Here is a 10,650-nt window from a genome sequence, read left to right on the forward strand (position 1 = left end):
GGGATGCCAGGAATTGAACCTGTGTCATTTCACATATAAAGAAGGTGGTGCTCTGATGCTGATCCATTCCTCAGAGTTAGGTTAGGATGGTTCTTTATTTTGCATACTACCTCTGGCATTTTCAGCTAAGAAGCAATTTGGACATTTGCTTTTTTTTAAAAAAAAATGTGGCTTGATTGTTTTCAGGCTCATTAAAGTAATGGTTTGCTCATTTTAAAGAGGGACTAAAGCTGTTGACATCTTGCTTGGAATACATGACCAGTTATTATGGGAAGCAGAGCTGATGGGGGAAAAAGCCTTTGGCATCAGCTGAACTGGATAATGCATTTATCCATTTTGACACTTGAATGCCAAATTTCATCTCAGAGTGTTGGGCTTCAGTGGTTCTGCTGATGGCACCTACCCAAAAAGTAGCATTGTGTATACTGGCTTTCCCTTCTCCTTCATTCCTTTTAAACCATTAATCTCTAAATGAGCATAAAAGCAAAACTCCGTAAGGCTCCAGTGCATGAGCTCTTTCTTGTCCCAGCTCTCTCACGCAAACATGCAGAAACAGAGAGAGAAAGCTGAAGTTGGCACAGTTGCACACTGCTCAGGAAGTGTGCGGAGCAAAAAAATGTATTTTCTGGAACTGGACACCAAAATGATTTCAAGGGGAAGCCTTATTCTTCTGAGCCTTTATTAATTCAAGCTATAGAATGGAGATGAATATTGCTTGTATATTTGTCTAGCACTGGAGATTGAGTCAAAAAAGGAGTTTTTTGCTCAGATTCCATTATCCCTTAATTACTGATGGCATTACTACCCAGAATTTAATTAAAAGACCAAGGAATTTGACATCCTTTATTTCTCTTATCTACATTCTCTTCTCATCTGTTCTCTTGCGGAAGAGTGAAGTCTATGTTTCTTGCTCTACTCGCTTCCTCTACAGCTCTGGAGCTTACCTGTGTGAGTCTAGTCCAGCCTCCTCCAGCCTGCTGCTCTAACAGAAAATATCTTAAAGTAATCAATTCCAAATAACTATTTACTTTTAATTACTTATTTCCCAAGTAACTAAGGAGTAACTAGATTGCATTATTATTATTATTATTATTATTATTATTATTATTATTATTATTATTATTATTATTATTATTATTATTATTATTATTATTATTATTATTATTATTATTATTATTATTATTATTATTATTATTATTATTATTATTATTATTAACTTAAAAAGAGTGCAAAAGTTACATTTGGGATATAATTCCAAGAATTCTCCAGTCATCACAGGACCCATATGAGAACTATAGTCCAAAAAAGGTCATTTTTATAAGCTATACTTTTAGAAACAGATTGCTTTACTCATTGTGCAATGTAATTGCAACTTTTATGTGGCTTGCATTATAGTTGTGGGGTCTATAGAGGTGTAATCTGGTGTTCCTTCTGATGATGGAGGAGGAATATTATGTGTCTCAATTGCTGACTTGGGCTGTACCTTATACTGTTGAAGAAGAAAACATTCTGATGTTGAACTGAAAGAAACTACCTGTATTTGAGTTACCTCTGCAAAGACATAGCTACCTAGTTTGGGAGGCCTGAAAGTGTACCTACAACTGATTCTTTATCAAAAGTAAAATTCAAAGCACATGCTGGTATGTAATTTCTGTTACTTGCAATCGTCATGGTTAACGCCATGGTCATTGGGGATAATGCAAGCTGTTATCCAGCACTTCTGGAGGTCAGTGGGTTGGGGAAGACTGGCTAGAATCTGCTATTTCAGACTTTGTTGTCTTTATATCGATGGAGACAAAATATTCAACTATTTTTCCCACCCCATGTTCTGGTGAATTAGCATGTTTTCAACCAAAGGCTCCTTTGTTGGCCCTTAGAAAGAAAGAAAGAAAGAAAGAAAGAAAGAAAGAAAGAAAGAAAGAAAGAAAGAAAGAAAGAAAAGAAAGAAAGAAAGAAAGAAAGAAAGAAAGAAAGAAAGAAAGAAAGAAAGAAAGAAAGAAAGAAAGAAAGAAAGAAAGAAAGAAAGAAAGACTTCCCTAAGAGGCTGCAAATGGTTTGGCATTGTCAGGCTTAGCCATGGCCTGATGGTGATGTAATGGGCAAAGTTGGAGATGACTGGCTGCAGCCAAACTGATCATGTTTTGTCCACACATGACACTGCAGTCAGCACACAATGCAGCCACACTGAAGCTGAAGCCCTCCTTACAAAAGACTGCTAAAGGAAAAGCATTCACAGCCTAACAAAGCACCAGTGGAGCATGAAAAGCAGAGGGAATTTTGCATTCAGTGGAGAGGCCGTTTCCAACTCCTTTCCTAATGGCTAGCAACTTGTTCCGTGTGCCATGTAGCAACAATGGGCTACTACTTTTCTGTCACATGAGGCATAGGTAGACTTTTAGGTTGGAAACCAGTGAAGGAGCCAATCAGTAAATGTTTTATGATATGTTGTTTCCAGAATTGGCTGTTGATAGGCTTATCCGCACAAGACGTAGCGCTCAGATTGATGTAGTTTGGAACTGTAGTCCTTTCTTCCCATAGATCGGAACTCACTCAATCTAAGTTTTCACACCTGGTAGTCAGTTTTTCTTGTATGTAATCTGGATTCTTCTGAATGTAGTTTCTACAACATAACATTTCCTCTCCCTTCCTCCTTCTACTTCTCCCCCTCCTTCCTTCTCATGCCATCACTCTCATGCCTCTACCCCTTGGAAGGGACATACATAACCCCCACCCTTTTATGTACCCCTGAGCTGTGGGCAGTGGGGTACTCAGAAGGAAGAAAATGGAAAGAAAGGTCTAGGAAACAAATTCCTCAAGAAAGATCTGCAAACAGTGTAATATAAATGCCACCCAGCACAGATTACTGTTCCCTTTATCCCAGAAGCATGCTGGCACAATCTTAACACTGTCACCACTGCTGCCAGGCAGAAGGAGAAAGCACTAGTTGTTATATGCTGCCTAGTCTGTTCTGACTTATGGCAACTCTATATGTTAATGCTGCCCAAACATCTTATCATTAACATCCCCATTCAGGTCTTGAAAATTACAGGTGCATGAGAGGGCTACCAGTAGCGGATGGTGGCTCTGGCTACCATCCTCCTCCAAGATTGATCTGGTGGGAGGAAGCTTTATGACACCTTGGTGGCTTGGCCTCCTTCTCTCTCCAGAGCAAAAGCATGGAGGCATCCTCTGGGCAGAAGAATGGAGTACATGGATGTAGGTCATTGCCACTCTGTTCAGAAGGGGAGAGGCTGACAGTGGTGGCCAGTTGCTCGGAGGGAGCCTGAGATTTTCACCTGCAAAGCAGATTGTAGGTAGCCAGCACTTCAGGAGGAGGGCGACAGACTATGTGTGAATGTGAATGTGAAAGGGGGGCAGTGGGGGCTTCAGAAATCCATTGCCTCCTTCAGAGGCAGATGATGAGGCTGGCTGGCTGGCTGTAGGCCCACCAATTGGGAAGGCCATAGGCAGAGCAAGCAAGCAAAAATGAGTTTATTGCGTGACACACAGGTTATTGCATCATACTTCAGGTGGCCTTCCCTCTCTTCTGATGGGGAACAAATAAAAATGGAGCAATATTTGTCCCTTCGTATTCATTGGAGTCTCTGGAATTGACAATATGAAAGGATGAATGTTAAATGAATCAGCAATTTTTAACAAATATTACAGTTCATTTTTTAATTTGTCCCCATGTCTAGTCAGGAGAGTTCTATTTGCACATGCCCCCACAAAAATGGGGATTGTTCGGGATAAAGAAACAGACAGGGCTTGCAGATCCCTGCACAAGTTGGGCTACAAACAACAACAAATAGTTTAATTAATAAAAAAAAACAGTTCCCAAACATGGCGAAATTATCCAGAAGTAGAAAGGAAGTGGAAAGAGTCATTGTGAGTCTCTAGTAATATGTGGATCTGTAAAATAAACTGGAACCAATGGGCAATTCAACCACCTTTAAATAGGACCAAAATGAATGTGTGGACAAGCCCTGCAACCTTTAGAAGATCTGATGTATTCATTCAAAGAGCAGAGTGCTAAGGATTGGCTCCAAGGAGATGCAAACAGAAGGAAGACAGCTGAAAGCGCTGTTCTGTGCATACTTGGGCAAGAGCTTTGCATTGTCATTTTGCAGGGCTGAAGAGCAGTTTTCTGCAGTTCTCCTGTATTTCCATAAGGTGGCGTAAGATCTTGCTCAAGCAAGGAACACAATCTTATTTTATTTCACTTTTCTTGCTCTCTAAAGAGATCAGCTTTTGGCTGATCAGCAATGGCCAGTTCATTCATTTGTACATTTGTTAGGTAAAGGTTCCCCTTGACATTTAGTCCAGTCGTTTCCAACTTTAGGGCACGGTGCTCATTCCCATCTCCAAGCCGTAGAGCCAGCGTTTTGTCTGTAGACAGTTTCCATGGTCACGTGGCCAGTGCGATTAGACACGGAATGCCGTTACCTTTCCATCATGGTGGTACCTCTTTATCTACTTGCATTTGCATGCTTTCGAACTGCTAGGTTGGCAGGAGCTGGGACAAGCGACGGGAGCTCACTCGGTCTCGTGGATTTGATCTTACAACTGCTGGTCTTCTGACCTTGCAGCTCAGAGGCTTCTGCGGTTTAATCCACAGTGCCACCACGTCCTTCTTGTTCATTTGTTGCCTGCCTTCACCATAGCCATAGATCCAGACCCAAGGTCACTTAGCTTCCTTCTCCACCACAGTGGAAATTTCAACCTTGGTTTCCTCAGTTATGATCGATCAGTTGGTCATGGAGCCACAACAATTTGGATATATCTTCCTTACACTTTAGTGTTAAGCTGTAACATGGCTAAGAAATGAAAGCCAAAAGGAAAGTAGGTGGTTGAAGAGGTGGGGTTACATAGTGGGATGGACCACCTCATAATGTGATGGACTCTCCTTCATTTGACATTTTTAAATAAAGGTTGAATGGCCATCTGTTAGGGTTGCGTTGGCTGCTGATTTCCTGTTTTCTTGTTGTTGCTAGTGATAGGTGACTTAGTGACCCTGGATCAATTCTGTGATTCTAACTTGTTAGCTTTTTGTATAATAATGGTGGTGTACCCTCTTTATGCAGTGGTGAAGAAATGCTGCTGCCTGTGCTCTGTTGCGGGTGATTGTGAGGTGAATATAGGATTGAGGTGATTGTGAGGTGAATATAGGAGAAGAGTGTGTTTTGTACCCTAGGACAACAGCTTGCAACATTTAGATGAATTTTTTTAAAAAAAGAAATTTTAGTTAGTCTTGATAAATGGAGAGAGTTCAGTTTTAAACCTGTAAATATGAAACGGGGGGGGGGGGGGGGCTTGGAACTAATTACATTTTAACTTTCCAAGCATTGATAATCTCAATAGTTTTTTTCAACGTCATTAAACATATAAACACACTGGATTAATGATAAATCAGGAAGTAGAGAGAATCTTTCTCTTTCATATTCAGAATTTTCCATTGAGCAACAAGCTTAACAATCCTTTCAAATGAACTTTAAGCACAGAGGGCGCCCCCACCAACTTAGTACTAAGAAGAATAGAAGAACAGAGCTAATGTGCTAAATGAAAAATATGTACAGAGCACAGCAAAATTAGATCTTTATGTTTGCCAGGTCTTTCCAATACCATGAAACAGATGCACAAATTTCTGATGAAAACACAAATTGTATTCAACTGCTTTTGTGCTTTTGTGCTTTTGCTGACTGCTAAATAACAGCAGGGAGCAATGAGCTATGGCTACGGAAATGCTTCATCTGCATAATTATCCTGAAAATCTGAAATTTCTGCTTTGCCTTAATATGTCTTCTAATCATATAAAGAACTGCACAAACTATAGCACTGACTCCCATTTTGGCTACAAGGTAGGTTTCTATACTTCTCCAACTTAACATCTGAGAATTTTGTTAAACCCGCAGGGCGTGTACGAGGCCATTGAGGATCATTCGTAATGGCTGGACACCTTGGGACTCTGGGACTCCTCGGTTGAGAAATATTTTGGAAAGGGCAATCCATCACTCGGCTTGGCACCATTCAGAAGAGGCAGTGAAAGAGGAGGTCATATATTGAAGTGTGCATCTGAAGGTGAAATCTAGCTGGGGGGGGGGGGGGAAGAACTGCAATCACACCAGATCCTCAGTGTACTCCTCTCAAATTGTGACATGCTCCTTATGCTCACAGAGAGTGCTTGAACTTCCAGATGAGATTTGCCACCTAATAAAGAAAATCCTGTAACAAAGGCCAATTACCTCATCACTGAAACACAGAAAAGAGTGATCCATCTAATTTCTCTTCCTGACAAATTGCCAGAGAGGTTACTATAGTTCAGGCAAGCTCATTAAAGGCCATGCCAAACGTAGTGGGAATGGATGGATGGAGAATGCAGTGTAAAAGAGGACTGAAAGGCTATTCTGCACAACCCGGTTGTAACTAAGCTTCTGCCAAACAAAGAGGTGTATTGTGTGTGGTGCAGTTTCTCTCAGGGTGGGAAAAAGACTTGGAATGATGCGCCAAAATATACTTACAAGGAATATTGTATAGTGTGTGACCCAGTGAACCATGGCTCTGTTTTATGTGGCTGCACTGAAAAAGAAAAAAGTGAATATTTCTTTCTTAGAAAGATGGGGGTGATTTCCCCCCCCAACACTTGAACCACATTAAACCCCCAGTTTCCTGTTTCAAGGGGGGAAAAATGAAGTGCTATGATTGATATATTTTCTTTGGTTTGACTTATATAGCTTTCTTCACAATTCTGTAGCGTCTGAACTTAAGTCTGGATGGCTTTGGAAAAACCATCATTCCCCCTGGATATTAATTAGTTTAGAAGCATGAAAAGAAGGGCAGATCCCTTACACCAACTGCCTGTAACAACAGTGGGCAGAGTTCAGGTTTGTGAGGCCTACTTTGTTTTTTTGCTGTAACTCCAAGATTCACCAGGAAGAAGCACTGTGTAGTCTCTGGCTGGAGACAGTTATATACGGCAATCATATAGAATTAAGACAGGATAAAGCCCTGACCTGTGCCATATTTAAGGGCCCTCAGAGTATTTCTAAAAGATGTGTAATATTCTAGCAGTGATGTAAAACTAAGGTCAGAATCATGTTGAGGATTTACATGAGCCTAAGTACCAGTTTGGGAACAGTTGCCTCTTTTAAAAAAATCATGGAAGGGGTTGTATCCAAAACAGAGTTGTACCTGTGAAACATGGCACAAAGCAATGGCACATTCTGATGGATCCTGCCCCAACCACATGTTGCCAGTGACAATATGGTGCAATGGGTCTTACAACCTTGAGGGTTCTTTTGCACAACTGTTTGTGCAGTGGTGTGATCTGGCGTAACCTCTCCATAAATCCATGCACAAATATTTATGCTAGGCAATGTCCAAACAGGTTTTATAATTTTGTAATATGTTTGCATTTGAAAGCTTTTCATTGAAGTCCCGAACTGTAGCCAACTTCATCCACTGCATAAATCCAACATACTTCCATTCACATAGGGTTACGTAACAGGTTGCTCTTAGCACATCCATTTATTTCAGTATTTGAACAGAACTCAAGTCTGAGTCTTTATAATGTACCCTGTATGCAATCCTGTGCCGTCCACTTGTTCTTCATATTTGCGAGGTGGGACATAGGCTATCTTTCGGGAGAAAACTGAGCCAAAGTAGAAATCAAGCATTTACACCTTTTCCTTGTCATCTATTCTCATTTTGCCATCACCATTGAGTAGCCAAGTAGGCACTATTCTTTGTCTTTTGCTATGCATGAACTTGAACTATGCATAGAGGTAATAATAAAATATTGTAACTGATACTTCCAGTACTCCAATTGGCTAGCATAGTAGCTAAAATCTTGCATAGTTATGCTGGTGTAACACAAAGAGTGTAACTTCTGGAGGTGAATTTCCTCAAGTTAAGAAATTGCTATAGGCATCCTTTGTTTATGAGTTGTGTGACTTGGCACAAAACAAATGTTGATGATGATTTCTTAACTTGAGGAAATTCACCTCCAAATGTTACACTGTTTGAATTAAGCTGGCATAAATGTGCAAGAGCATCTTGGCCACTGTGTTGTTTTTCAAAACAGCAATGGATTATAGCAGCGATTCTCAAATTTTCTCGACTCATGGCTTCCTTTGAGCAGCGTCAATGGTGGCAGAGCAAGAGGAGCAGTGAGGGGCATGGGTTGGACATGTAGGCAAAGGAACGAGAAGGAGCTGGACCATTGGAGCAGCTCAGTGAAAAACCCAAGAAAAGATTCTGTAGTGCTGCTGGCTGAGTTTGGTACACACTTTGGAAACCCCTGTATTATAAGTTTTGTGCCTGGGTTTGGCACAACTATACTGGTTACCTGGACAGATGGCTTATGCCAAGAGAGAAACAGAATGACTGTGGATTCTGCTGATCCTGTCAGCAGCCTTCATTGGTTTCAAACATAGTTTCGTTGTAAACAAGGCTCTCTGTGCTAGAGACTGAAAGCAATAGGTTTCAAATAAATAGTCTACTATACAACAAATTCCTATGTCTGTACTGAACTGGAACCCAGAATTTATGGAAGTGTGAGAGCAGTATGAACTACACATGCAAATTTTGAAATATTTCTGTAATAATACTTAATTCTTAAGCACCTATAGCAAAGTAAGAAGGATTGATTCTTGATTATCCAAATAAACCCTACTACTTTGTTTGCTTCCTGGCATATTCATGTATTTGTGGCTGACAAATACATGAATCCTCTTCCCTCTTCCCCACCCCACAAGGAATTATAACATGTTTTCTAGGATGTATACAAAAAAACAACACCTATTTTGAATCATCTGTAGGCATTCAATGGGGCTCTTTCCCCTCATACTGTAGGACTCTTTCCTCCCTGTGAAGCTAGGAAATTGCAGTCAGGAGGCCTCAAGAAACCATAGCAACTACCCAGTGACCACCCTTCATAGTTTTTGTTCAGTAACAGAATGTCAGTTTCTGCCAGTGTGTTCCTGGATCCTTTTTGTTCTGAGCTAAAAATTGTATCCAGACATTTGTAGTATGAAAAAAAAAAGCTTTTCTCGTGTATATTAGACCACATATTTTAATAACAATATTCTAAGGAAAGATTGTGGGATTCAATTTTGCATAGCAATAAAAGAATTTTGTTTCATAAATAATCAAATATGAATCAGAATATGGAAGACTTTGACCACAGTACATTTATTGTATTTTGGAACGTGCATGTGAGCACAGCTGAAAATGTATGCATCACTGTAGTGCATATTTACTAAATGGATGAGTACTCTGCTCCAAATTTTAGCTAATTCATTTCTGCTTTGCTTTCACTGAAATTTGTTATACCTAGTAAAAACCATTTGCTTCCATGCAAAGCTGACCGATATTTCATGCATGAAAACTGGAAGATATGGAAGGCATATTTTTACATTTTTATATATGCCAAAACATGCATTTTGCATATTTCCATTTATTTGGGAAGAGCTTTTTATTCCAGTGAAGGAAATAAGGGGGAAAGGGTCTTGCTCAGTCCTTTAAGATGATGGGTTGCATTTGTTTGTTAAACTGCTTTGGGAGGGTGATATACCTGAGAAATATGTGTAAGTATACCATTAAAAATATGTCGCCTGGGTAATAAGATCATTAAAAGTCTAATTGTATTAGCTTGAACATTGATCAGTCTGGTTCAATACACAGTGCTGTACATTTTTGGCTGTTCTAAGTTATTAGCTCAGGCACTGCTGTTTTTGATTCTTGGAAGTAGGTTTCATTGTCTTGAGTGTAGCAATAATGTGGTAGGTAACTAAATGGGTTTTAATTCTACCTTTACTTTCAAAATCAATGCCCAGAAGCTGTATTAGCTTTATTTGAGCAAAAATGAAAACATGACGAAGTGCATCCACATAGGAATTCTATATCAGCTTCCAGTAAATTACAGTATTCAGTTATAGGAAGTGATTTGCATCTTAAAAGCACAAAATGAATGCAACAGGCTGCTGAAAGAATACTCCCATTCACTGCACTCCTGCATTTGAAGATTAACTGAAAGCGGAGTTCTTACAAACTCCTGGTGGCAAATTAAGTCTGTGTCCATACTAAAACTATGCAAGTGGTATAATTAGCATGGCACTACAGCATTCGCATTTCCTCAGTATTCACTGCTATTCATCTGGCACTTCACTGATATCACAATATTCAGCACCAGTTACTCCTTTGGATTTGGTGTATAGTAGTTGTTTTCAAGTCATTCCTCCAAAGTAGCTACATATAAATGGGAAGCTCTTTTATGCTGATTGAGATCATTGGTCCCTGAAGTCAGAAGGGCAAATTAATGCTCTTCGATAGCCTAAGGACCCAGACCAATACCAATCTAATTAAATAAATGTGAAAGGGGTCCCAGAATTGTAGTCACAGAGAGCCAGGACATATACCAGAAGCATTGTCTGGATGCAAAACGAGGTCATGCAATATTATGTTGCAGTTTCCAAGTCACCTAAAATTCCACTTTATTCTATACAGTACTAACCAGATCTCTTCTGGATTATTGTGTCTGGGTTTGGGCATAATAGTTAAAGTATGCAGATAAATTGGAATGGATTCTGAAGCAGATAGCAAAGATGGTTCAGATACGAGGGGGAAATATATTTTAAAAAACCCTGTTTGGAG

This window comes from Pogona vitticeps, chromosome 1 (assembly GCF_051106095.1).
Source record: "Pogona vitticeps strain Pit_001003342236 chromosome 1, PviZW2.1, whole genome shotgun sequence".
Taxonomy (NCBI): domain Eukaryota; kingdom Metazoa; phylum Chordata; class Lepidosauria; order Squamata; family Agamidae; genus Pogona; species Pogona vitticeps.